Below are 22,934 nucleotides of genomic sequence, written 5' to 3'. Positions count from 1 at the left end.
TTTCTGGCCCAATGTGTTGGCCAACAAGAAGCAAGCTTCTGACTACAACAGATTCATGAAAAATCTTGTGGGGATAGGGATATTAATCTATACAGAAGGATCCAAAAACAGGGCTATTATTGGCTCAAGATGGAGAAGGCCTCGAACCAACTACAGAAAGAATGCCCCAAATGTCAGTCATACATCCGGGAGGATGAGAGTTGCTTCAAAATTAATATCCCTGACTAGAAACAAGTCTACATTGACTATCTCAAGGAAGAGACATTACCTTAGAACCTAAGGGATATTGCACATCTCAAGAGGAAAGTGAGGCGGTACTTTCTTGATCAGAACAAACTTTGCAGAAGAAGCATTGAGGGCACTCCCTTGAGATGCCTTTTTCAAGGAGGAGTCAGAACTAGTCCACGAAAGAGCCCATGAAATTGAACATCAATGAAGGACTCGGTTGTTCGAGCAACTGATACACCTTGGGTATTATTGGCCGACCATGGAGTCAGATGCCTCTCATAACGAGAAAAGGTGCCAGACTTGTCAAAAACACGGAAACTTGATCCATGCGCCGGTTGTAGATCAACATAGCATCCGAACGCCATGGCTATTTCATACCTGGGCTTTTAACCTTACAGGGCCTATCTCTTCACCATCCAAATGGTATAAATGGATCCTTGCAGCTACGGAGTTGAGCACAAAATGGGTCAAGGCAATCCCTTTGAAGAATATTACTGGGCCCGCAGTCACAAACTTTATTAAGGAAAATATCATTTGCAGGTTCAAAGTACCAAACACCATCCTTTCGAACAATGACACACCCTTCATAAATAAGCATGTGAAGAGCCTCCTAGTGACTTACCAAGTGAAGCATCACAAATCCACGCCCTATTACCCAACAGGGAACGGGCAAGTAGAGGCCACGAATAAGACCCTGATAAGGATTCTGAGTAAGATGATGGATGAATTCAGTGGGACTTGGTCAGAACAGTTAATAGTAGCCCTATGGGCATATCGCACCTGGAAGAGAAAGTCAACTCAAGCAACTCCTTACTCCCTTGTGTATGGGTTTGAGGCAGTGTTACCTATAGAGTTGGAGACACAATCTTCTCGGATGGCTCTTGCCTCGGGAATGGTACTTGAGCCTCGAACCACTAGACTGGAGGCATTAGAGGAAAAACAAGACAGGGTCGCAAAAGTCATGGAAAGGTATCATGAGTCCATCGCCCGAGCCTATAATCAAACTGTGGTACCAAGGAAGTTTGAAGAAGATGATCTAGTATGGAAGATCGTAGACCCAATCATGCAAGGACAACCCCTGCCCAAGTTTTCAATGAAATGGGAAGGGCCCTACAGGGTAATCCAAGTGAGTTCAAGTGGGTACTACAGGCTCGTGAGAGTTGAAGATGGCTTCCGAACAAGCCCACTCAATGCAAAGTTTATCAGGTGTTACTACCCATAAATATACTCATCTATGTTGAATCTCATTTTTATTTTCTTGCTTTATCTGAAAGTTGTATTTCCCTTATGTTATGAAAAAACTATTTCCTTTTATGATGTATATGTCCGTTTCATTACTTGTGATGAATATTTTATACTTTTGTTAAGAAAGTTGAAGAATTAATGAAAATATTTCAGCTTTTATGAACATGTGCATGTAGTTGTTATTTCCATTGTATCATTCGAGATAAATGTTTTATCAAAAAAGAATGAGAAAACAATGAGAAAATCTCCACAAACAAAAAAAACCTTTGTCATTTCATTGCATTGTCCTAGATAAAACATTTTTATCGAAAAGGGCTAGAAAGTAATACAAAAATAACAACTCAGTCTCTTGTAAAAACACCTTCAAAGAAGTTGCCCGTCACATCTACACCCTGAGGACAAGCAGTAGAGTGTGCCTCTAAAGCTTCAGAGGCCCGAGCATAGCCCGACTCAAGTTCATGAAGAGTTGCCTTTGCCTCATCTATAGAGGCCCGATAATAGGCGAGCACAGACAAAACTTTTACTCGTCGACTGGCGTTTGAGGCTATATCCAGGCGCTTCCAAAGCCAAGATAGATCCACTTAATGACACTCTATGTCAGAGATCCCCTGATATATATGCTATCTCGACTACTTTCCCGTTGAGGTCACACAACCGTTGCCTATCCAGGCTATATAGGATAGTGGCAAAAGACTCGAAAAGAGCAGTCTGAATAAATGAACATTGGCAAGCAAAGGAAGCAAAGGTCTCAGGGTAACTCGAATGCATAAGCTGTAGAACCGACGCAAACTCAGGAGCTACCCAATAGTAGAGAAATGGTACTTTTCCAAAAGTCGGTGGGGGAACTAGGGCCGAAAAGGTATTAGTCTCAGGAACCTCTCCAATTTATATCAGGTTAAATGAACCACCCGGAGGGGTAACTTCCGGGAGAAGTCCCGAGCCTGAGAATACGGTCTGATAACGGGAAAGGCCAAAAACATCACTATCAAAGTGGAAATCACTGTAATTTAGATCCAAAACATTTGAAATCACTTGCGATGAAGAGCCTTTAGCCATCGTCTCAAAGGCAAGTGTGTCCCCTTGAGAAGGAGAGCCATGAGGAGTCACAAAGAGAGTCGCAGTAGAGTCCAAAGCAGGTGAATGCATGACCCCAATAGCAGCTAACACTGAAGAAAAGAGAAGGAAGTCTTATTAGAGGCATGGAGTAGTAAAGCCATTTGAGCAAAAAGTTATCATAGATAGAAGTACATGACAAACTTCAAAAAACAGGATTACCTAAAAGAGAATCATTACGCAAAGCTGGGGCAATTAGAGGGCTCCTAACATCAGCAAAGTCACTCGGTTGTACGATGGGCACCTGATTGATCTCAACATCTAACGAAGCCAGAATAGTAGCATTCATCCCTCGATGAAGGAAGGAAAGCCGAAGGATGAGAATCACCATAAGTACCTAAGCGAGTCTCAGAAACTTCTAGCACATCCACCCCCACACTACTCCCAGAGGCGCACCTCATTTCTACATCGCCTTTGGAAGTGTGTCCCTCGGCACCACCAGCAGCACACATCATCTCTGCACTACCTCTAAAAACATGTCCCTCAGAAGCACACCTCATCTCTACACTGCCTCCAGAAGCATGTCAGACGACATCAGTCCCTGCAACATCAGTCCTTTCAACAATCTCAGCACTAGAGCCGTGTTTCTCAATAATCTCAACATCATAGCAGTGATCCCTAATAACCTCGTCGCTAAGATGACGCTCATTCCCTACAACTGAGCGATGAGGGAAATGTCTGATAGATAAAGAGGCATCCTCAGTTACAATAGGCCGATGACGACGCACACACGGGACAAGGTCACAAAAATGATCGAAAGACTTAGCCTTATCATCATCCTCTATAGCTGCTATAGGAGGAGTGCGCACCTTCACGAGCCTTGTAGACAAAGGAAGAGTATCGTCTAGGTTTGAGTCCAGCCCAGTAGGGGCAACACGGTCAATATCCACGGTACCAAGAACATCAACAATTATAGTATCAAGAATGTCAGCAACCGCAGGATCGAAAGACAGAGTAAAGTCCTATACAGCAGGGAAAGTAAAGAGTGTTCATTTAAGAAAGTATGCCTGCAAGAAGGAAAGTAACTCCAAATCAGTAGAAGAACTAAGATGCCTATTTGGTACTTGGTGAAGCCTTTTAGAAAGGTGAGGAGTAGAAGGACTGGTATCGGAAGCCCTCTTATGAGCCATCTTCTTGAGGCGGGTCGTCCGAGGACCAGAAGCCTTATTCAAATGGACTGGTTTTGGGACAGCAATTGCCAAGCTAGAAGTAAATGTCTGAGCTGGGGTGTTAATCGGAGCGAATGAAGTAAAGAAGCTCTCATATATATGATCAGATTTCTAACTCTCAGGCAGCCGAAGAGATAAGTCCTTCTTACAAATCAATGGAGGCAGACATATAGGCAGTTTACTCTGGACAAACTCAATAAATGCATCAATATTCTTCTTCCAGTATCTCCTGAAAGAGGGGGTGAAACCTCCTACCTGGCTCAAACCCGACATTGTCAAAGAGCCAAATATAGGAAGCATGGCATGTACAAGTCCGCGAGTAAAGCACCCATAGCTTTCCGAAAAAGATAATAAAAAAGGTGCTGGCCCTGGGGCACACTGGTCAAATCCAAATTGGCATACTACTTTGTCAGGCCTATAGACGGTGCTATCAAGACCTTCCTCATGCCATACTGGTAACAAACTAGGATGAACCATTGTCAACATATAAACAAGATGTGCAGAAATGCCCTTCAGTAAGGGAAAAGACACTGGTCGGGAGAAACCATGATAGATAAGTGGCGTCGCCACATCCACTGGTGGGCATACATAGAGGCGTGCCAAAAAGTGCCAAGGATCATCCATCAAATTATTCAGGGATGGGGTAAAAAAAACACATGACCAGCGTGTGATCAACGGCTGGCAAGTCTTCACATTCTCAAATGTGCAAGACCCGTCATTACCATGCACAGGGATACCCTCTTTATCCGTTTTCTCCCAAAGAACTTCTGCCTCGAATATAGTCAGAGTAGGGGCAAACTTTGGGAACCTCTCAAAAAAGAAGCAGAGTGTAGGAACTGACTATGGACGAAAGAGACATGCTCATACCGACCCACAGAACGTACCATGTCTTGATGTAGCAAATCCAATCAGTAATACAGGTTCCTAAGAAATAGTGGGGCTAAGGGGATCCGATCCCATTTGAAGAATCTAACTGCCAGTAGGAAGATAAAATAATTAAGAGAATCTGGAGGTGTGCTCGGAAGAATGAAAAAGAAAAGGAAGCAAGCCAAAAATCCCAGAAAAATAAAGCCTGGAACCATACATCTGGCTGACGTCGTACTCTTAAGAACCAGGGTCAGCATCTCTAGCTAGGGACTGAAGATCTCTAAAGAAGTGGCGGATCCATGTGGTGTAGGAGGCATGATCTGTCCTCACTCGTTTGGTCCTCCTCATTGAACCATCAAATACAGAGCTCCACCGACCACAAGCTTGAAGATTTTGTTTTAGGGATTGGATTAGAGAATCATCCTTAGGGGGTATCCGCTCAGGGCAGAAGGCCTTAGAGCCACTCACTTCTAGGCACAGCAACATGAACACATCCTCAAGAGTGAGCTCCATCTTATGCTAGCCAAGTATGAAAATGTGCGTCTCCATGCTCTACCGGAGAGCCATGGCTTCAAGGCAAGCATTGTTGCAGCGAATGGATAAAGATCGAGATATCTTTACTAGAATCAATAGTTGGGCCTTTTGAAGCCTCTGATAGAAGCCCATATTCGAGAGGACATCATCGACCTATTCCTGCCAACCAAAGGAAGGGTTGGAGAAAGTCTTGAATTGGGGATAATAGTAGGGAAAATCCCCTCGCTCAGCCCTAAAGTGTAGCACCAAAGAAGGGGAAATGAGGGCCCTATGTTTGGAATCTGTATTCTTAGAAAGACACAATGAAGTCCCCCTCGGAGATGGAAGGGAAGCGGTGGAGGTAACAGTACGCCAGAACGGGTCCTTCCGGCCAAAATAAGGAGATTTCCTCCACTTAGACGCCGGAGGCACATCCCTCTCTTTCATAAGTGCCGGCTCTAATGACCCCAGGATGACAGATTTCTTTCGAGAAGACATATAGCTGAAATAATAGGCATAACAGCGAGGAGTTGACCGTATCAAATTCAGATTATCGAAATTAAAGCAACACAAATTCATAGGAATTCAAATAAAATTTTGGCATCAATAATTCATTAGGAATTCAAATGAAATTTCGGTATTAATAATTCATTTTCTCGGGTATTCACAAGATCAACAAACAACAATATATAGCCCAATTCTATACTATGGCTTTTGATTTCCTCAAGTAAAGTGTTTACAAGGTTCAAAGTGTCAGAGTATGATTCGTCAAATATATATGGTTTGAGTATAGCATTATCTTTCTCAAAACTACAATGATCAAATGCTCGACAACAAAATTTGTGTTCAACATTATGAGTTTCATCACTGAAATCACTCCCCCGGTCATCAACAACAACAACATCTTTGTTTGTTCTACTCTTTTCAATACTATCAACATAGAGCGATAAAAAAATCATCAACAACAAAAGCTATGAAGTTCAAATTATGAGTTCAAGATTCAATAGCATGGATTTCAAGATAACAAAACCCGAATTTCTTCAATAGAATTAGCAAGATTTAGCATAGGTCACATCTTTTCTGAACATCAAATTCAAGGGATATAATGTTCACATAACAATCCCAAACATGAATGGCTCAACTTATATGAGGTTAGCAACTACGTGTTGTTTCATGAAACGGTCGACAACAAAGATTCATGAGCCGCATTATCAGAAATTTCGAGAGGCACAAATTTCAAACACTATTAGAAAATTCTGTGAGGCACAAATCTCAAGCAAGGGTCTCAATATATATATCCTCAAAACCAATCAGATGGGCATAAGACCAGATTTGACAAAGAGCACTAGTTCAAGATTGAAATTAAAATTACAAACAGGAGTTCACAAATTCGAAATGTTTAGAGTAGGAATTTCATAATATCGAGAATCATTTTTTAGTAAAGATATAGAGATTCTGAAATTGTTTTTTTTTTTTTTCCACCAAAACAAAAAAGCTTCCACCAAAAATAAAAAAATAAAAAAATCAAAGTGCTTACCCACACACTTACAGAAGCAATGAGGAGAATGAAGACCAAAAGCAACGTAGGCCGAGAATGGTGCACGAAACAGTGAGCAGCTAGGCAAACCGACACCGCGCTGAGTCAACAATGTGGTTGGCGTTGATTAATCACGGCCAGAACTAGTGGTGATGGGTTTCAGTAGGTACAAAAGTAGGGTCGAGATTTGTGAGTTCAGAGCTCTGATAAATGTTGCTAAGTTGAGATGGAACACCAACAACAAGCTGAACGGTGCTTGGCGAGTCCACGCATGCCGCGTTGAATGGGCAGTGTATGTGGTCGGTACTGGACAGTCAAGGCTAGAAGCCGCTACGTGTGTGGATGACGTAGGATAACCGAGGGTGGCGGCAAAGTTGCAGCAGAGAGAAGTCAACAGTGATCGGCGCTAGGCAGTTGAGGCCGATAGTAGCAGTGACGTCGCCGAGGAGTCGGCGTCGGCACTAGTCAACAGAGCTGAGCTCTGGTATGTCTGGGTCTCTGAGGAGCTGTGTCGGTAAACTGAAGTGAAGCACCGATGGTGAGCAGCAGCTTGGGTCGCAACGTTGGGACAGGTTGGTAACTAGGTCGCAACGTCCAGTCGGAGCTATGGGACAAGTTGGTGATGTTGCTTGGAGTTGCAACGATGGCCACCATGCAAACGGCGGTGGATTCAAAAAAGGGTATATGCTCTGGTTTGTGAAAGAAGAAGAAGACTTGGTGGTCTCAGTAGAGAGAGAGAGAGAGCCGAAGTGGCTGTAAAAAAAAAAAAAATGAGCTATGCATTTGGGTTTTTGTCCTTTTTCTTAAATAGAAAAAAAAGGTATGATTCTTTGAATATTCCCTCGAATATTCTAAGTGTGTATATATACATATAGGGTTCTTTTGGGAACAATGGTAAAAAGTCAAAAAGTTGGCTTTTTAGCTTTTTTTAGCAAAAAAAGTCAACTTTTTTACCCAAAACAACCCAACTTTTTTGTATTATTATTAAAAAAAATGTGGGTTTTATCTTTTCAAGAGTATGAAAAGGGGTTTATCAGTTTTTTTTCGCTTGGAGTGAAAAAATATTTTTAGATGTTTTAAAAAAAAAAAAAAGTTAGTGGCAAAAAAAAAAAAGAGTAAAAATAAAATAAAATAAAATTCCTTCTTATTGATCCTCAATCTTATCCATAAATTACGGTGAGTCATCAACCTGATCCATGGGCCATGTCAAGGCAAGACACGCCCGAGAAGGTGAAGCAAAACATAGCCATGAAGGAAAGGAAGTCCATGTCCGAGAAAACTAAAAATTCTCATACACGCAAGGGGCAAAATGTAAGAAGGAGTCAAGTCGGGTCCATTAAAATTAATTAGGCCCAATCAGAAAGTCCAAGATTGGTAGGTCCAGATTTATCGTAGGTCTAAGATTGGTGGGCCCGGATTTATCGCCATCAAACAGGCCAAATCACTCGAAGCCTCGAAAAGGTTCGGATCCACGAACTTAGAGACTTATTCGGGCTCGGACTCGAAAAGGTATTGAGCAAGCCTAAAGATTTAAGGCACTCGGGCTTTGAATAGATTCGATCGCAATCTAGAAGCCGCTCCATTAGCGAGGCCCAGAACATTTGCGGACTTGGAGCATTCCGAGATCAACCCACCTGAATCATGAGTGAGGTTAGAGCCCGAACAAAGGGCCCGAATCCCGAGGACGATGATAGGGATGAATTTACTTATCAGTTAATTTAGCCTATGCCCGGGTCGAGGTGTCACGACCCCGGGGTGTTCCATGAGACTCAGCAATATTAGCGGCGGGGGGTCCTTTAGGACTACCTCAGCCCTTTGAGATGATTAGGGATCATTAGTTATGTGTGGTTAAGGAGAAGGGTTCACCAAAAAGTTGATATCCTCTTTGGGGTTTTCATCATTCTCAGATAAGTCACATTCTTGGACAAGGCGGTTAGAGAGAATATTCCCCATGTGTCTTGCACATATGTTTCATCCTACATCATGAGGTGCATATAAATAGCACCCACCTATAACTTTACAAGGGATGGATTTTGGAGAGACAACTCTTGGGAAAGAACTAATTTCTGTTCTCCATTATCAACCTTGAGAGTGAAAGTGAGAGATCCATGGGAGAGCATTGCCATTATCTTCTCTCTAATTACTTTGCCTTCTTCTTCACCTATTCTCTTATCTCCATCATCTCTTTGCTTTTATTTTCTTAGTTTGTGACTGTTAAAGAATCTATTCGAATTTTCTTCAAAGATTTTCAAAGATCTTCGAATTTTCTAACAACATTCTTAAACCCCCTCATATACCACCAAACCTCAATACTCTCTCAAGTTGGATGGCCAATTTAAAAAAATCTAATGATATCTATGTGATTTTTGTTCTCTTTACACTTATTTACCCATTTAATGAAGCACTTGCAATGATTGTCAAACCTGATCATTTTTTTCTTCAAAAATGTTAGAGACCCCAAAAATTAAAGTTTTTATCAAATGTCTCACATGGATGTGGGACCTATTGTCGGTCCCTAGCATTACTCTTTTTTCTTTCCTTCTAGAATTTCCTCTGCTTATGATGATGCTAGAACAAGAAGTGGCAACAGTAAGATAGAAAAGAGAATGATGGAGAAAAAAAAAAGAAGAAAAGAGATGAAAATTTTTTTTTCTTTGTTGTTGTTCAACAGATCATCCCTCCAGATGTGTTTTTTTTTTTTTCTTCTTCTTCTTTTTCTTTGTTGTTGTTGCTGTTGTTGTTGTCCAACAGATTATCCCTTTTCTCTATCTGTTACAAATTTTAAAAAAATGTGGTTGAACAGGTTAAAAAAACAGGTAAAAAAAAATATTCAATTTTTGATAGATAGAGTAGGTTCAACAGATAGACAAATTTGAACATATAATTTTTTTGAACAAATAAAAAAATTAAACAGATTGATTTAAACAAATAAGTAAAACAATTAAACATATAATAAAAATTAAATAGGGTTAGGTTATATCAACAATCTTTTCATTGAAAAAATTGAATAGATAAAACAGTAATGATAGAAACCCCTACAAAATACAACTCTTACAATTTTCAAAATGATTTGAATCATTCATGTCATTATTAGACACAACTTCTAAAAAAATTCAAATATATCAATAACCAATACATCAGTTGAAGTCATGGAAGTTTTCTTTGTAAGGTCCCAAACATTTTCCTAGATAAAAATAGATTTCAATCGATAAAAATAATTACAACAAGAATTTGAACAAATATGGGGGCGTTTGGAAACTTGGTTTTTGGGTTTTTTTTTTTTTTTCACTACAAGACAAATGTTTTACAAAACCAAAAAAAAAAAAAAAAAACAAATCCAAACAAAATATCATATCAAACCCCATAATCATTTCACTTTTTCTCTCACAAACATCACATCCAACCACAAAAAAATTCAACTATCTTCCCAAACACAAAAAAAAATTTCTTCAATAATATCCTACAACTAAAAAAACCTACAAAAAAAACCCACTTTCCATACACCCACTATATATCCTATACCCTCTCTCCCTCCCTCCTCATCTTCCTTAGAGCATCTCCAATGCATCATCCATAACTTCAAATATGAAATATTTGTTCCTCCAACCTGTCCTCTAAATCCATCTCTATTTGGGAGGAGGATGAGTTGATCCTCTAAATATGAAGGGAGGATGAAAAATAAAGGATGCCCTCTAAAACACTATTCATTCTATATTTTTTATTAAATTACAAATAACTTTTAATATGTAAATTTAATTTTTATAAAATTGACATCATTAAAAAATGTGAAATCATACCTTTAAAATGAGTATAATATTAAATATATTTTACAAAAATTTTAAAATTAAATATTTTTTAATGAACAAAAATTACTTTTTGATGAGGAAGGATGAAGGGTTTTGAAGGCTTGTGGTTGGAGTTTGAATGAATAGTAACATACTTTATATTTACTTTTTGAATAAAAAAATTATTTTCATCCTCTTGGTAAGAGGATTGGGTTAGAGATGCTCTTAGAACCGCCCTCCCTCCGTTGCACGTACCTCCATATCTCTCTCTCTCTCTCTATCTCTCTCTCTCTCTCTACAGCCAGTTTAGGGTTTTGATCCTGGTGGTTCTGCGGCCATCCAATCGTCGAAAATCGCCTCCTCCGCCGTCGGCCCTCCATGACCCTCACGTCCGTCATTCGCGGGTTTCATCTTCAGATTCGGATATGTCGTCTCCGCCACTGCTGACTATGAGATTTAGATCTAAGGCCTTGTTTGGGAAGACTAAATAAATCCACACTTTTTATCTTTTTTGAGTCACGTCAATTAATATCTCCTCTCTACTTTTCTATACATCTTTTTATAAAAAGTCAAAAAATGCACTTATTTAGAACATTCCAAACAACCCCTAAATCAGAGTAGACGTTTAGAGAGAGAATCCATGGCTTCGACCGATCATCCACGGCATTTGCTGTCTCCGCGAACAACCAGCAGCAAGGGAGAGGCAAACGTGGTTTCTAGATTCATCACCACCAACACCATCATCTTCAACACCTCGGATGTGGGAGCTACTCTGCCATGGCTAGTGAAGGAGTGAGAGGTCGTCGACAGGCGAAGTTGAAGTAGCGAGTTCACTTGCCCCCAAAATCGACCCCTTAGGTCTCTTCCCCAAGAGCTTCGATGCTTTCAAACTGTTATTTGGTACCAGGTTTGTGTGTGGTTTAGACATTTTTTGTTTTATGTTTTTTTAAACCTACGTAATCTAGATACACATTTGTGAAGAAATCTGAAATTCTTTATTTAAAAAAAAAAAAGAAATGTACTAATTTTTTAAAGTATTTTTTTATCAAAAATATTTGACTTTTTGAGTTTCAAAAGTTTTTGCTTGATCAAACACCAATTGAGTATTATCTGTTTGTATGAATGTGTGTGTGAATGTGTATGATGTGGGTTGAAGTTAATGTTTGGAATGAATAGTGGATTGTGATGCATTTGGTATGAATTCAGATCTACAAGTTTTTAGGTCTATTTGATATCTATGTGATTTTGTTCTCTTCAAACGTATTTACCTATTTAACGAAGTACTTGCAATGATAGTCAGATCTGATCTTCTTTTCTCTTCTTTTAATAGAATTTCCCATGCTTATGATGATGATGATACTGAAACAAGAAGTGGTAACAGTGGGGTAGAAAAGAGGACACAGAGAAAAAGAAGAGGGAAGAGAAATTTTTTTTTTTTCTTTGTTGTTATTGTTCAACAGATCATCCCTCCGGATGTGATTTTTTTTTTCTTTGTTGTTATTTTTTTTTCTTTATCAGTTACAAATATTTTTTTTTTTGTTTGTTGTTGAATAGATAGAACAAACAGGTAAAAAAAACAAAAAACAAATTCAATTCTTGACAGAAAGAAAATTTTGAGTAGATAATTTTTTTGAACAAATAAAAAATTAAAGGGATAAAATATTTGAAAAGATAGATTTAAACAAGTGCAAAAATTTAACCGGTAATAAAAATTGACTAGAGTTAGGATACCAATGATCTCTTCATTCAAAAAATGAATTGATAAAAAAATAGATTTTAAAAGACTAGAAAAGATTAGTGCAAGAATTTTAGCAGATGGGAAAAATTATAGAGAGAAGCTCATAGAATTTGAATAGACACAGAAAAACCCATAGAACTTGAACAGATAGGAAAAGAATTAAACGGATAGAGTAAAAAAATAACAGATATGGAAAAAAATTTAACATATAAGAAAAAATTTAAACAGATAGTTAATGAAACTCAACAGATCAAAATATCAACAGATAAATTGAGGGATAAAATTGGAAAAAAAATGTCTTTTAAAATAATTAAAAAATTTCTCATCGAATTATTTTTATAAACGATGGATTTCTTATTAACAAAAAATATCTATTGAACTTAAGGCTGGTTTTGGCATGTTGAGAAAATGTCAAAAAGTAAAAAAATTACTCAAAAAGTAAAAAATTATTACTATTCACAAATTAAAAATATACAAAAAATTAATTTTAATAATATTAGTATAATCCAAAAAGTTACACATTGATAGTACTGAAGTAATGGGAAATTTACGCAGTAATGGTACAAAAAAAAAAAAGATACATACATTCATTAAGTTGGAAGGTCTTGTTAGGTCCGTGGGGGCCTATCACGGATCCTGTTTCAATAATCCGGACCATTCAATGTGTATAATTTGTCGAGTATTTTATGCTTGAAAAAATTCGCATTGATCGGATATGGATAGCTATGTGATCAAATCAGATTTTTTTTCCAGCTGTTTATTTGCACCGTCCATTTTCCTCATACAAAACTGTTTTGATTACATAGCTATCAATATCTGATCAAAGTGATTTTTTACAGACATATAGTACTTAATGAGTTCTACACATTTAACGATTTTGATTATCGAAACAGGATCCATGGTAGGCTCCCATGGGCCCAATAGTACCCATAAAGCCTCATGCTATATATGCATATGGTTTAGATTCTTCTCACCATTTCAACCATTCTGTACGGCCCTTCTACAGTGCTGTCACTGATGAGTCTGGAACGTAGGGGATAAAAACGTAATTTTGTTATTTTATACAATATTTTAATACACATTTTTTTGTAAAAAGATAAAAAGTTATCCCAAACAATTATATTTTTTTTCTCTACTTTTTAATCTAAAAAGTTAAAAAGTATACTTATTTAGGACATTTCAAACAATCCCTTAATATCTTATACTCTCTTTAACTTGGACTTTTCAATAATTTGCTTTTTTTTTTTTCTTTCTCTCTCTCTCTCTCTCATATATTTTCGTAAAAAATTAAAAATTCAACTAAAATCACACTTCCAAATGAGCCCTAGTAACCGTTTCGCAAATCACCATTTTAGGTCAAATTCACTTCTTGAGAAAAGTTCATTGAAGTAACCATGGGTCCTCATTCACGTCTTACATTTACGGTTAAAAATTATGTAGAAATTAAAGAAGAAAAAGCCAAAATGGTAATTAATTATAAAAAACTTAATAAATATATAGAATTTGATGGGTACTATATCCCACAAAAAGATATTTTGATAAAACCTAACCTAAGAATAAAAAATCTTTAGAAAATTTGATTGTGAGTTAAGATGTTAGCAATTATAATCAATAGAAAAGTCAAAATCATTGGCGACTTTTAGTATTTCAAGTGGACATTACCAACAAAATATAATTCCATTTGTATTAAATACTATACCACAAATCTTTCAAAGCTGGATGGATTCTATTAATGACCTTAAATATTTTATGTAGTATATATAGATGACATTCTTATTTTTTCCAAATCAATGGAAAAACACAAGAATCATCTTAAGCAATTATGCAATAAATTTCAAAATCATGGAATATTCTCTCCTAAAAAGATAGAAGTAGAGAATGAAGAAATAGAGTTATTAGAGCATCAGCATCAGTATCGTTAAAATCGTTTCTTAGCTAAATTAGCGATATAAACTTCAAAAAACGACGTCCATCAGTCTCGCTCACAGCTCGTCAAAATTTGTGATTGCTACAGTATCTTGCTATAGCAAGCGAGGTACTGTTCATCGTTATTTGTGTGTTATCGGATGTTCGGTCGATCAACTGGTCAACGGAATTTTTTTTTTAATAGATTTCTTCCAGTTTTACCTTTACAAAAAAACATAAGAATTGTTTGGCTGGCAGCTCATGAATTTAATAAAAAAAAATAAAAAATAAATATTTTAATAGGATTGAGTTAGAATAGAGAGTTTGATGTAGTGATGTGATTATTTAAAATAGAAAAATGACTTTTTAAGTTATAATTTGACTAAAAATTTAAAGAGACTGGTGTGGGTGCTCTTAGGTTTAATCCTAACATCAATAGGATTAAGATTACAAGAACATATTATTTCAAAAGTTAAAGAATTTTTAGATGAATTAACTGAAGTAAAACAACTTCAAAGTATTTTAGGAATTCTTAACTATGGAAAAAATTATGTTAAAGATCTAGCAAAATTAGAACTTCCTTTATTAGCAAAATTAAAGAAAGATGTATAATTTTGTTGGTCAAAAGAAGATACTAATTTAATTAAACAAATTAAAAAAAGTATTATAGTTATGCCTACAGTTTATTTACCTAAAAACGGAGATAAGCTTCGTTTTGAAACGAATGCCTCAAATTATGTTGGGGATGTGTATTAAAAGCAATACCTACTAAATTCTGGACCAAATCCGAAGAAGTAAATAGTTATGGAATTAAACATAGGAAAAAATCTATTTCCATAAAAACTCAGAAAATGAAATTAATTTGTGGATATAATTCTGATAAATTTAAACTTGTTGAAACAAGACAATATTTTTGAAAAAGAACTTTTAGTAATAAAACTTGTTTTAGAAAGATTTAGCATATATCTTGCTTCTAAAGTCTTTACTATTAGAATAGACAATCAAACAGTAAAAGAATTTTTAGTTAACAAGAAGAATATTAAAGAAGGTTGACGACTTCGATGGTATAATGAAATTGGTACATATACTTTTGACATTGAACATTTGATATAAATTGTGGGGATATATTTTTGAGTACCAACACGTGGCAAGGTGACGCCGACGTGTCAGCCGAGGTGCCACGTGTCCAGGTCATGACGCCGAGGTGATCTCGGTCAAGCCGAGGTTATCTCCGAAGATATTGAAACCCGAGATAAGCGGATAAGGCACAAGAGTCCAAGAAAAGGGAAAGACTACAGTTGGAAAATGATAAGACTCTTAGGGAGTTTATCCCAATCCTACTAGGAGTCTAAGATTGATAGTAATCCTAAGTCCATTAGAGCTAGGCTCCTGTTGAGACAAAGATTGAGTTAACTATAAAAGAGAGGCACCCCCGTGGGTTTACGGTACGCAATTTATACTTTGAGCATTGAGTTTAGCATTTATTAATTATCTTTGAGAGATATACTGACTTGATTGTCGGAGTGCCCCCGGGTGGACGAACCACCGCCGGAGACTTCTCTTTCTGTTTCAGGTTAGCCAGGTGCCATCTATTCTGCCGGTGCCACTCTAGCTAAGTACTAAGCGGGCAGTGTGTTCGGAAAATCAACCACACATAAATTAATAAATTTCTTGCTGATTTTTAAGCAGAAATCACTAAATCGATGTTGTTTTCACTTTTCAACCATGAATAAGGATACATCTCTCGCTGATTTTGATAAAGAATGAGTGACAATACTAAAAAAGAAAACGCCAAATCAGAAAAGGTTCATATTGTTTTTTCAAGAAGATAACCTGAAATTTATACAAATTGAAAAAATTGCAACACGCAAGTTGTGGAATTCTCTGGAATATGCTATCAAGCGTATGAGAATTTGGCGAAAGCTAAAAAAGCTTTCTACAGTAGTCCACCAATGTCTATTTTTTAGTAGCAGTGAACTAATCCAATTCATTTTGAATTTTAGAAATCTAAACCAGATGAATATGAAATTAAAGACTTTTTAATCCTTATATTTCTAGAAAAATTTATGACGAATTAAATGTTGTGGGGAAAACCCACATTTCGGAAAATAAAAAAAAAAGTTTTCGATCACATATGTCTAATTTATCATTTCAATTAGTAGAACAAACCACTAAAATAAAAGAGTTACAAAAACTTTGTTTCCGGCTCATTAAACAAATAAATTGGGATCAAGATTTTAGATTTGAAAAAATAAATACTTTTCTTCAAATTTCTGAATTCATAAACCATGAATATTCAAATCCTTCTTTTGAAACAATTAGAACAATTTGTCTTTTTAAAAAAGTAAGAACAATTCTTCTCTATAAAAATTTTAAAATCATAAAAGATAAAGTAGAAGATCATTATGAAAAAATTAAACAAATTCTTCTTAAATCAATTAATAAGATCAATTCAAAAATTACAATATTCCTAATAATGGTTCTATGAGGATAATGATTGGAGGATCTTTGAATAAATTGATTGTGGAAAAATTCTCATCTTATACAATGGAAAGATTTTGTCGAAATGATCAAGACAATGCTTGTAAAAGTAATGAAAAATTACAAATGGAACAAATATTTCACTTTATATATTGCTAGCACTATTGGATGGCATGAAAGAGAAAAATTTTATCAGTCATATCAGATTTGATATTTAAAAAAGGTTGAAGAATCAAAATTAACTCAGGATGGACCTTTAATAAGTTCTAGAGGTGAGATTGTTAATCCTCATTAACTAATTAAAGTCTTAGATCGTGAACAATATTAGATAAAAAGGCTAATATTGTTGTCTCAAGTTGCATAAAATATAAAAGTTGTAGAGAATTGCCTTTTATGGTAACTAAAACTATTTATTATTATTGAACCAATTTCATATATAAGAGCTGCTAAATAATAAAGTGAAATAGAAGATTTTCTCAACAATTTAGGTCTCGTTTGGCAAGTGATCATTTTAATCAAAAAAATTACTAAATAAAATTAAAAAATCTACAATTTTTACCCTATAAACTATACACCGTGCCTTCACGTGATGTCAACCAAATTCAGTGTAAAAAGACCTTTTGTCCCTCATTAATGTGTCTTTATTTCGTTTTTACCCCTCTTTTATGTCAAGCATTGATGAGAATATTATCAGAGCCATCAGAGAGGGTATACTATGTATAGTTATTCAGCTACATCAAACAAACAAGATGAAGAGGCCCCTTCGTTCAAGGCCACAAAATAGTAGAAGCTCGGATCTGAAAAGAAAGACGAAGCAAGCGACAATGAGAGTTGGCGAAGGCCAACGGAAAAGCAGTTCTTCCTTCGACGATCGCCCCAACCGCAGGTATGCTCTTCTTCTCTTGTGTGTGCCAAGTACGAAATATATTTTCTGTGAATCAAAGGAACACCCTCTATACGAATCTCAAAAATCTACGACTTCTAAACTACACATAAAACCAAAATGACCTTTCTTCAACCCCAGTGTGCTCTCTATCTCTCGTTTCTCTCTCTATATCTAACCATGAGTCGTGTGCTCTGTTTTTTTTTTATATATATGTATGAACTCTCTCTCTCTCTCTCTCTCTCTCTCGTCACTTCCAGTTTCAATTTCTCTTCTAAATTCAGACTTTGTTTGGGTACTTAAAAAGAAAGTCCCCTAAAAACAATAGAGGGTGCTTTGAGAGCTTCTTTTGAACTACCCAACGCACTTTAGCAATAACCGAGTTATTTGGTGGTGGCGGGGTGTGGATCTGCTAAAGTACGTTGACAGTGGAATCATTTTACCTAGGGTTAAATCTCAACCACGTGTTTACAAGGCAAAAGTAATGGTAAACTGAGCTGATCTCATTTTTTTGATCCACAATTTTTAGATTTTTCTTTGTTTTCTTTTTGACAATTTGGAAAATAATAGTAAATCGAGCTCATTTCATCATTGTTGGTGAGGCTTGAAAGATGGTGAATCCACTGCATCTGTTTTGGCTAGATGCCTTGGTTTGGGAAATTTTCTGATCTTCTTTGGGTTCGTTTTTTTTCTACAAATAAGTTTTTAAAAATAATCAAACCAAACATATTTTTCCAAAAAAATTTCTCAAAACTTGTAAATCAAACAAGTTTTTCAAACAAATCTCTCTCTCACACACATCAAATCAATCACTTTTTCCAAAACTCTCTCTCAAAATAATTTTCCAAAACATCTTTTGAAAAAAACTAAACCAAACAATTTTTCGTACTTTTTATCTCTAAAACACATCTCTCAAACACAAACCAAACAAACATGGCATCTTTATTGGCTTGGAAACAGATTTTTTTGCTTGAGTATACTGTTTTGTCGCACTATGGCATCTTTATTGGCTTGGAAACAGATTTTGTGTGATACGGACACAAATGTATGAGTAAAGATTTATGTGATTGTTTTGGTAAATTGTGAAATTATTATTTTTATTATTATTATTATTTTGTGTTTGGTTTTTTTGTAAGCTGCTATCTCCAACACATCCTCTATATTTTTCATTTTTTAAAGATTTTGGGCCTACTATTTTTCTGTCAAGATTTTGAAAGATTTTTAAATGATTTTTTTTTTTTTATATGTCAATAGAGAATCACCTGTAAAATACTATTCAGCTTGTTTGGTTTCGTTTTTTCTGAAAACAATTTTTAGAAAATTCTACTTTCTTATTTTTCTGTGTTTTTTTGTTTTTAATGAATTTTTTTAATATTTTAAACAATCTTTTTAATTTTTAGATATATCTAACATAAATATATCTAAAAAATAAAAAATTTGTGAAAAAAACGTTTTAAAAATTCACTAAATACCAAAAATACAAAAAAAATACGAGAATTCAGTACATTTTTTTTTGTATTTTTATGTATTTATTAATTTTTTAAAATATATTTTCACAAATTTTTTACTTTTTAAATACATCTAAGTAAGGTGCATCTAAAAAACTAAAAAAAATGTTTAAGATTTTAAAAATATTCATTAAAAACAAAAAAGCACGAAAAATAAAAAATTCAATTTTCAAAAAACTTAATTTAGAAAATTAAAACCAAACATACTGATTCATTTTATATTGTGTTTGATTTGTGTGTGTGTGTGTGTGTGTGACCACCTCTAAAATACTATTCAATTTATCACCTCTAAGATTTTTTTTCATACAGTAGAGGATCACCTCTAAGATTTTGGTTCTGCTTGATTTTTTATTTTTTTATTTTTTTTTCATTTTGTCAAGATTTTTGAAAAATAGAGGATCACCTCTCAAATACTATTCATTTTATAATTTTTGTCATATTACAAATAACTTTTAATATGTATGATTTTTATAAAATTGACATCATTTATTAGGGTGAAATTTTATTTTACGAAAATTTCAAAATTAAAATAGTTGTTATTGGAAAAATATTATTCACTTTTTCCAGTAAATTTTGAGAGAAATTTTTACAGAAGAAATTGATGATAGCAAGTTGGAGTTTGCGTGAATAATGAGATACTCTTTTGAATAAACATTTTCATCCTCTAATGAAGAGTGTTGGATTGGAGATGTTCTCAGACAGTTGCAAATTTGCAAGGTGCAGCTTGTTGGGTAATTTTTTTGGTTTTAGGGAGTTCAGACCCTGTTTCACAAGGGGAAATAGATGTATTAGACTCTAGTATTTTATAGAGTAATTTGTATAATTTACAATTATGTAAGATTGCTTGTTTAAAATTAACAACATTATTTCAGTTGAACGCATAGTTATGATATGACAAAATATTTCAACATTACTAAAAATGAAATAAATGCAACATAAATAAATACCTCGTTTATGACTTTTATACATAGTTGTTATTTATTTGAGGTGCCATAATATGTTCAGTTTGTTTGCCCACACGTGAAACAAATGTATTAACATGTGGACACTAATAGGTCGATATTATCTGGTTGATAGTGGATACAGTAATAAGAAGGGATTTCTTGCACCATACCAGGGCAGTCACTACCACCAACTACACTTTCAACCCCACAGCCAGAGGAATCGTGATGAGTTGTTCAATCACACCCACTCTTCTTTGCGGAGTGTGATTGAGCGAACCTTTGGTGCTTGGAAGGCGCGGTGAAGATTCCTGAACGACATGCCTCGGTTTGATTTTCATAAAGTGCAGGTGCTGTTGGTGGTTGCATCTATGGCATTACACAATTTTATATACAGAAACTGCGAGGATGATGAGTTAATTGCTGCTGTCAGAAATGCGGCGGAGTACACATATGCCGATATTCCTGATTGCGCAGATTTGGCCGCCCTAGACGATGCCATGATGCCTACGGACGAGGACGTTGAAATGGCGCAGGTGCGTCATCGGATAAGGGCTGAGTTATCCCAAATTCGGCTAAATGCTGGGTAGGCGAACATTTTATGTGCTGCATGTGAAAAGAATACAAAAGCTTGCTAGGTTGTTCACTGTGACTGCTTTTAATTTTTGTTCATAATATTTATTAGGAATGTTTGGTTTTAATTTTTTGTTTTTTGAGGATATATTGAAAACGTTAGGAAAATGTTTAGACTTTTTAAGCTGACGTACAAAATTCACAAATTTATTATGGAATTTTTGTATTTTTCATTTTCGTATGGTTCATGCAAATTCCATATTTTACGGATTGTTCTAAAGATTTTCTTCATAAATATTACATGCATTAACTATATTTAGGTATATTTCAAAATTACAGAATTTGCTTACAATTTTACCATTGTCTAGCTAGGTGACTTATAACACAACATGAAAATATAATTTACAAATAAAATCAATAATTTACAATATATATATATATATATATATAATTAGATGCATTTGAAAATTAAAAAAATTATTTATAATATCGCCCACTTTAACAAATTTTCAATTTTCTTATAAAAGTTTCATCTGTAACACCAAACCAGCTATTTACATGTGACAAATAACAATCAAATACTTTTCGTCCCAAATCTTGTTAACACTTTTTTTGGTCATGAGAATTTTTTCCGCATTAAAATTTCGTGAAGCACAACATTTCTATTGATTTTTTTTTTTTTCAATTAATCAACTTTTGTATATAGTTTAATTATAATTTCTTGATGACATTGGAATGCAGACTTTTACAAGTAGTTTGATTGTGAATTGAAACGCCTTAAAATAAAAATTTGACAACATTATTACAGCACACAGATTACATTCCACATCACTATTTTATCGGAAGAGAAACAAAATACTGAATTCTATTTTTTATTGTCCCAAACTATTACTCATTGCTCAAAAAATAACGGAAAAAGAATAATATAAACTTGTTAGGTTGCCCTTCTTTTACATTAACAACAAATAAAGTATAATTATGACAATTGATATTTTCAAAAAAATATATTATAAAAGGATAATTTTGGACTATCTTTTATTTTTAAGTGCTATTATTATACTATTAAAAAAAAGGTGAATTATTCATTACAAAATATTATTTTGGAATGAAAGGAGTATATATTATTACATATGTTTTCAAGTCAAAGTCTATTTTAGTGCAAAATTAAATAAAAAAAAACAAAAAACAAAAAAAAAAAAAGATGAATTATTCATTACATAATATTATTTTGGGACAAAAAAAAGTATTTATTGTTACGTATGTTTTCAAGTCAAAATCCATTTTAATTCAAAAAAAACAAAAAGCGGACGGAAACATGAACTCACCTCACTCTGCCATGTCTGCTACTATACATGGCTTTCACAGATAGTCAAGAAACATGATCATCATACACAATTTTAAAAGACTGATCAAATTTTCTGGACCTCAATTTTTAGTTTTTCTTTTATTACAATTATATCTTAAAATAAAATTATATTAAAATATATTATTTAATGAAATACTCACCTACTAAATAATAACTAACACTATATAATATTGTACACTCACCCCCACATCTACCTCCACCTCTAACGATACCTATTCCACCTTTCTAAACTCTAAACCTGTCATTCTTCATAACCAACTAACATAAACCCTAAACCCTAAACCTGTTACTCTTCATAATCATCTTAAACGCTGAATGTATCATCTTCATTACCATCATAAACCCTCGTGGACCAGAAACTTTGAACCAAAAAGCTTTTTCAAGTCCAATGTATTACTCTTTATCAGTTATTTCACCTTGTAGAGCAATTTTGATGAGACTAGCGTTCTATTGATAAGTTTATTTATCTTGCATTAACATTCTTGATCGTTTTAAAATTGTTATTATTTTATTCGAGGTGTACGGTTGTAAGGCCTCGGTGTCCCACATCGGGAATGGAGGGAAAGTTTCTGGGCTATAAAAGTAAAAATCTGGACCCTTATATAGCATCGAGGCCTTTTCCCAAGTGGTGAAATCCCTATTAGAACTCCCCAGTTAAGCGTGCTTAGGCTGGAGTAATTATAGAATGGGTGACCCATTGGGAAGAACAAATCCGTACGGGCATGACCCAAAGCGGACAATATCGATGATGTGTAAAGGGTCGGGGCGTTACAAATGGTATCAGAGCCGACTCTCCGGAGTACCGAGTGTGGGCCCCTGGCGTCTCTTGGTGCATATGGGCGGGCTTGCGAGCTAGCAGGCTACTGCACGGGGACGTGCAGCCTTATGGGGGGTGGATTGTAAGGCCCCGGTGTCCCACACCGGAAATGGAGGGGAAGTTCCTGGGCTATAAAAGTAAAAATCTGGACCCTTATATAGCATCGAGGCATTTTTCCAAGTGGTGAAATCCCTATTAGAACTCCCCAGTTAAGCGTGCTTAGGCTGGAGTAGTTCTAGGATGGGTGAACCACTGGGAAGAACAA

General features: G+C 35.2%; 1 long non-coding RNA gene across 1 annotated transcript; it reads left to right on the top strand.

The window, feature by feature from the left end:
* Window positions 1-11,073: 11,073 nt before the first annotated feature.
* Window positions 11,074-11,991, top strand: LOC145796613 (uncharacterized). The gene is made up of 2 exons (XR_014337094.1): window positions 11,074-11,364; window positions 11,788-11,991. It is a non-coding gene; the product is annotated as an uncharacterized LOC145796613 (long non-coding RNA).
* Window positions 11,992-22,934: the final 10,943 nt, after the last annotated feature.

The sequence above is a fragment of the Camellia sinensis genome, chromosome 8 (assembly GCF_055761805.1).
Source record: "Camellia sinensis isolate YWXY chromosome 8, ASM5576180v1, whole genome shotgun sequence".
Classification (NCBI taxonomy): Eukaryota; Viridiplantae; Streptophyta; class Magnoliopsida; order Ericales; family Theaceae; genus Camellia; species Camellia sinensis.
Note: the sequence above shows the minus strand (reverse complement) of the source record. Positions and strands in the feature narration are given on the sequence as shown.